General features: G+C 41.4%; 1 protein-coding gene and 1 pseudogene across 1 annotated transcript in view; both read left to right on the forward strand.

Moving 5' to 3' along the window:
• LOC102759227 overlaps window positions 1–1,319 on the forward strand; it is a 2,437-nt pseudogene extending 1,118 nt beyond the window's left edge.
• FOXP2 (forkhead box P2) overlaps window positions 549–6,212 on the forward strand; it is a 506,406-nt gene continuing 500,742 nt past the window's right edge. Inside the window, exon 1 of the mRNA XM_015569384.1 lies at window positions 549–627. The gene's annotated coding sequence lies outside the window, so the exon portion shown is untranslated. The remainder of the gene's footprint in view (window positions 628–6,212) is intronic.

The raw sequence follows: 6,212 nt of genomic DNA on the forward strand, positions 1-6,212 counted from the left end.
CTTTTTTTCTTTTTCTTTTTTTTTTTTTTTTTTCTGGGCCAGCTTTAGCTTTGAGGCTCCAGCTCTTAGGCCTCCGCTCCTGAAAGAGGTATCTGGTTTGTTTCGGTTCTATAATCGAAACTCTGTATCAACTCCAGCTCTGAGATCCCAGCCGGCTGAAAGCAGGTTTCTGGGGTTTTGTTTAGTTTCTATATTTGTTACAATGTTTCTTAAACTGCAAGCTCAGAGGCAGGCAAGGCAGGTGTGGGGAACATGAGGCCTGCATCACTGAAGCAAGCAAGCCTCATGTTAGTTTCAAGGTGCTTGGCTGCCGGCTGCCATCTTGGCTGGCAGTTAATTTGCATATTGCCCTAATTAGCCAATGGGAAGGGTAGCGGTTGTATGCCAATTACCATGTTTCTCTTTTATTAGATAGGATATCTACAAGGACCTTATTTCTCTTTCCCATCTTGAAAAATGGCAGGGGGGAGAGGAGGAGGACTGAGAAGCTAGATACTAAGGAGATAAAACCTGAAACCAAGAAGGTTGATGCTGGTGGCAAGGTTAAGAAGGGTAACCTCAGGGCCAAGACACCTAAGAAGGGGACACTCCACTGCAGCCGAAACCCTGTCCTAGTCAAAGGAATCGGTAGGTATTCCTGGTCGGCTATGTATTCCCAAGAGGCAATATAAAAGAGGAAGGATTCAGCATCTAAATCCAGGATTTGAAAGAAAAAGGAGAAAGTTCTTGCTGCTGTCCCCAAACCAGTAGGTGGCGACAAGCATGGTGGTACCCAATTTCACCAAACGCCTAGATATTATCCTGCTGAGGATGAGCCTGGAAAGGTATTGAGCCATGGCAAGATATCCCTCAGTCAGCTTGTGAGAAAACTGCGGGCCAGCATCAGTCCCAGGACCATTCTGATCATCCTCACTGGGTGTCACAGAGGCAAGCGGGTGGTTTTCCTGAAACAGCTGAGCAGTGGCCTGCTACTTGTGCCTGGACCCCTATCCATTAATTGTGTTCCTCCGCATAGAACACACCAAAAATGTATCATTGCCACCTCCACCAGAATTTATATTAGTGTGTGAGAATCCCCAAACATCAGTGAAAGTTGATGCTTACGCCAAGAAGCAGCTATGCAAGCTTCACCCTGACACCAGGAGGGTGAGCTCTTTCCCATAGAGAAAGAGAAATTCAAGATTATAGAGCAACACATTGTGGATCAAATGAACTCACTAATTCTGCCAAAAGTCAATGCTATTCCTCAGCTCCAGGGCTAGCTCCACTCTGTGTTTGCTTTCACAAATGGGCTCTATCCTCACAAACTGGTGTTCTAAATTTCTCACAAAGGACCTAATTAAATAACTGATCTATTTAAAAATAAAAAATAAATACCCACAAAAATAAGAAGCTGAAGAGAAGAAAAAGGAAACTATTAAGTCCTCTTATTTTTCAGTTTGAGTCTTGTCCCCAGGAAAGACTGAAGTTATATAAAGACTTAATAAGTGAGCTTTCTGAAGATGGCAGGTAGGTAAATGCTGGTACTCCTTGCCTCCCACAACCACATCAAAATTACAACTAACATACAGAACAACCATAATTCAGAACCACCTGAAAGCTGGCTGAATGGAAGTCCTACAACTAGAGAAGTAAAGAAGAAAGCACGTTGAGACTGGTAGGAGGGGTGGAGGCACAGAATGGGCTGGTCCAGAGCCCACTTTGGGCATTTTTTTAATCCAGAGGGAAATTGTCCCTGTGGAGGCCGCCTTAAGGAGCAAGGCGTCCGAGCCCCATACCAGACCCCCCACCCAGGGTCCCAGAGCTGAGAAGAGAAGTCCCCATAATTTCAGGCTGTAAAATACAACAGGGATTGTGGCTGAGGAACATGGAGGCTGCTGGAGACCCAGCTGTACCTATTAAAGGGCCAGGCATGAACTTACTCTGACTCACTTCTTCTGAGGTCCAGCACCAGGAGGCATTGGGGGACCCAGACACATACAGGGAGGAATTATCTGGCATCAGGGCAGGAACTTGGAGGTGGCATTCTACCAGAAGGAGGTGTTCTCAGCGGTCATTGTTCCTGTGCTGAGACCTCCCCTGTTGCAGGGCTGACTGGCAACCATATCTGAATCCCCATCAACCTGAAACACACTGTTTGCTCTGCCCTGGTAATTCCCTGAAGCCCTGCCCCATCCAATTTGCAGCCTCACCGAAGCTATTTGTAGCAGCTTTTCCATATGAATGGCCTGTCCAGGCTCAGGCTTCAGATTTTGCTAAAATGTCTCAAACAAGCTGCAGCTACTGTCAGCATGCCCCAAACCCAGCATTAAAAGGCCCAAGACTCTGCACCAGCACCAGCCTGCCTTGCTTCACAGTTGGGCCTTGCCTGGGCACTTCCAAACCCAATACAAATAGGAGGAAGCTGCAGATATCTCTGTAGCTCCTGCCAAGTGGCCCCAAGCAGTGGCTGACTTTGCACCTCCCTGGAGGCACAATAGCCAGTGTACCTGGTGGACAGCTTAAGACCATTCCAAGTTATAACTCTACACATTCATAAGCAACACACTCAAGGGACAGACTCAGTGAGCACCATAGCTCCACTAAAGAAAGTCCAGTGCCCATATTACTGTCAGCTGATTTCTCAACAGAAACTATGCAGGCCAGAAAGGAATGGCAAGAAATATTCAAAGTGATGAACAGCAAGGACCTGCAACCAAGATTGCTCTACCCAGCAAAGGATCATTTAGAATTGAATGTCAGATAAAGAGCTTCACAAGCAAGAACAAGCTAAAGGAGTTCATCACCACCAAACCAGTATTACATGAAATGTTTAAGGGAATTCTTTAAGAAGAGGAAGAAGAAGAAAAGGAACAAAAAAATATGAACAATAAAATGGCAATAAATACCTATCTATCAACAATTGAATCTAAGAATCAAAATAAACAAGTAAGAAATCTAAAAAACAGAATAAACTGATGAATAAGATAGAGTCAGAGGCATGGAAGCATAGAACAGACTGATGATTCTCAGAGGAAGGGGGTAGGGAGAAGAGATTAAACAAAGATCTTATATTTATTACCTGTGGACACACAAGACAGTAGGGTGATGAAGGCCTAGGGCAGGGCAGGACCAGGGGAGGGAAGAAATAGGGGGAGAGGGAGGAGAGAGACATTTGTAATACTCTCAAAAATAAAGATTTAAAAAAGAGTTAAAGACTTATTAATTACTAGAGGCCCGGTGCACAAAAATTTGTGCACTCGGAGGAGGGGGTCCCTCAGCCTGGCCTGTGTCCCTTCGCAGTCTGGGACCCCTCAGGGGATGTCCACCTGCTGGCTTAGTTGTGCTCCTCTAGGGATTGGGCCTAAGCTGGCAGTCATACATCCCTCTGGCAGCCTGGGAGCCCTTGGGGGATGTCCACTTGCCAGCAGGGAGCAAGCCTTCAGTCGTACATCCTTAACACTGGTGAGGAGGTGGGAAAGGCTCCCGCCACCATGGCTGTGCTGGTAGCTGTCAGCCTGTTCTGTGGCTGAGCAGAGCTCCCTCTGTGGGAGTGCACTGACCACCAGGGGACAGCTCTTGCAATGAATGTCTGCCCCCTGGTGGTCAGTGTGTTTCATAGTGACCAGCCATTCCCAGTCGCTCTGCTGTTAGGGTCAATTTGCATATTACCCTTTATTTTATAGGTAATAGCCAAAAATTACTCTTAACACTTATTTTGTGGCAGGTACTGTTCTAAGCATATTATGTACATTAACTGTTTCCATCCTCACAACAGCTAAATACGGCTGATACAATTTTATTTCTTCTTCTTCTCCTTCTCCTCCTTCTCCTTCTCCTTCTCCTTCTCCTCCTTCTCCTTCTCCTTCTCCTTCATTATTTCTGATTTATAATGAGCAAACTGAACCCAAAAGGGCTAATTCCCACCCCCCATGTCAAATAGCATATATAAGATGGAATAAAACTTAATTATTTTTCATTAAAAATATTATTGATTTTTTATCCTGTTTCAGGCACTCTTCTTTGTACTGGAGATACAACAGTACAAGACAAAGTCTCTGTATATGTGCAGAATGTTAGATAGCAATGTTCTATAACAGTGGTCGGCAAACTCATTAGTCAACAGAGCCAAATATCAACAGTACTTCTTCAAAATAGACTCTCCCAGGCCGAAAACCTACTTCTGCTCATGAACCATGAAGTTTCAATCACACTGTACGTGCGCGCCCGCACGTGGTATTTTGTGGAAGAGCCACACTCAAGGGGCCAAAGAGCCGCATGTGGCTCACGAGCCACAGTTTGCCGACCACAGTTTATAATACACAGCAAAGTAGGTAAGGGGGAAAAACGGGTGCCTAGATTGGGGAAGAGTGGTGTTTACAATTATATACAGAGTAACCGAAGAAGGTCTTTCTAATAAAAGCAGAGCCATGAGGGAAGTGAGCCAACCAGATACAGTGACCTTGGGGAAAAGTATTCCAGGGAGTTGGGATAGCAAATGCAGATTCCTTCAGGTAGGAGCATTCTTTGTACATTGAAACAAGAACTGCATGGCAAGAACCCAGTTAGTAAGAGAAAAAAGAGTGGTAGAAAAAGAAGTGCCAAACCCTATGAGAACTTCTAGTTAACATAAGCACTTTGTTTTTTTAACTCCTTAAAATGAAAACTATGGTAGGAATTCAAGAAGAGGGTTTTGAAACATAATTTCACTTCTATGCTAACAATCACATAGGCTGCGTTGTTGAAAATAGACAATGGGGCAAGAGAAAAAGAAGAAAGACTATTTAGGAAGCTATTTTAATAATCCAGATTAGAGATGTGGCTTGAATCTAGATGGTAGTGGTAGAGGTAGTTGATGATAATTCAAGAGGTTGAATTCTAATTTCAAGGCAGAAACAACAGAATTTTCTGCAGAATTATGTGTCTTAATATGTATAATTTAATGTATTTGGTGATTATTTCTGGTTGACTAATGTCCATATATAAAGCAAGAGCAGAAGGCCAGGGATTGATGAACTATGTCAATTATCTAATGACTAAGAATAACAGTATTATAGAACCATATCTTAGAGGGTGAGCATAGGTAAACAGAAGGTGTATAGGCTGTTATGGGGTTCTAGAATGGCCCAAGTATACCAAAACCGCATGAGAAAATGAAATAATCTCTAGAGCAATACAATAACAATATGCACATCCTAAAATTTAAAAAAGAAAAAGCCATTGTCAGTAATTTTACGTATAACAACTATTCAGTTTGCTGCCATAACATTTTAAAACTTAAACACCCTTTTTTTATAAACACTTTATATCAGGGTTTATTACAATATTTTTTTTTACTTCTCAATTGTTTGGCATTGTCTTTTTCTCAGGTTCAATGTGAAGAAGTTTTCTGTCTTAAAAACATCAGAAACACTGAGTAGTAGATTAGCTGAAGAACATCCAGAGAGTTTCATTTATATGAACATAAATGGTAATGTTTTACAGTGCTTAGACTGTAGTGGAGTTTGAGGTTTCATACCAGGCAGAGAAAACCTGGGTAAACTATTAATAGTTTAGTATCTCATTTCCTGTGGGAATGTGGCTTCCACTTGAAGAGGAGAATATTATAGTCTTACTTAATATAAAATTCATATATTGTAGAAGAGATGTTCAAGGTCCCAGTTGGGTTTTCCTGAATTTATTATCTTACAAGGTAAAATACAGGTGCATCTTTCATGAAAGGAATAAACTTATTCTATAGTAATATCTGAGGCTCTTCAATAAATTTATTACATTTTGATGACAATATTAACCAATGAACAGAAGTCAAATAACTGGAAGAATACAGATGAGGTTAAGAATTTATTGATGAATAGCAACAGAACTCAAAACTAAAAGATGGTTAAGAAGCAAATATTTCAGACAAACGGTGTTACAAAACAAATATTTATTTCAAGATAGATTAAAGCTGTTTATATTGAAACATGTCATTAAAACATTCTGCTTTAGGCCAGTTATGTTAATTGAACTAATGTTTTAAATTCCATTTCTGAGGTAAAGAAAAATCTCTTAAAAATCTTCATGATACTGTCTTCCATATAAAGTGACTCTTTGACTAAGACTGAAATATTTAGCCAGAATATAATAGTGATCAAAGAAAGATGTTTGAGTATCATAGGTAACTACTAACTTCTTAATTTAGCCTTATTTAGAGAGTATATAATAAACAACTATTGTAATATATGGTTTCTCAG

The sequence above is a fragment of the Myotis davidii genome, unplaced genomic scaffold (assembly GCF_000327345.1).
Source record: "Myotis davidii unplaced genomic scaffold, ASM32734v1 scaffold1063, whole genome shotgun sequence".
Lineage (NCBI taxonomy): Eukaryota > Metazoa > Chordata > Mammalia > Chiroptera > Vespertilionidae > Myotis > Myotis davidii.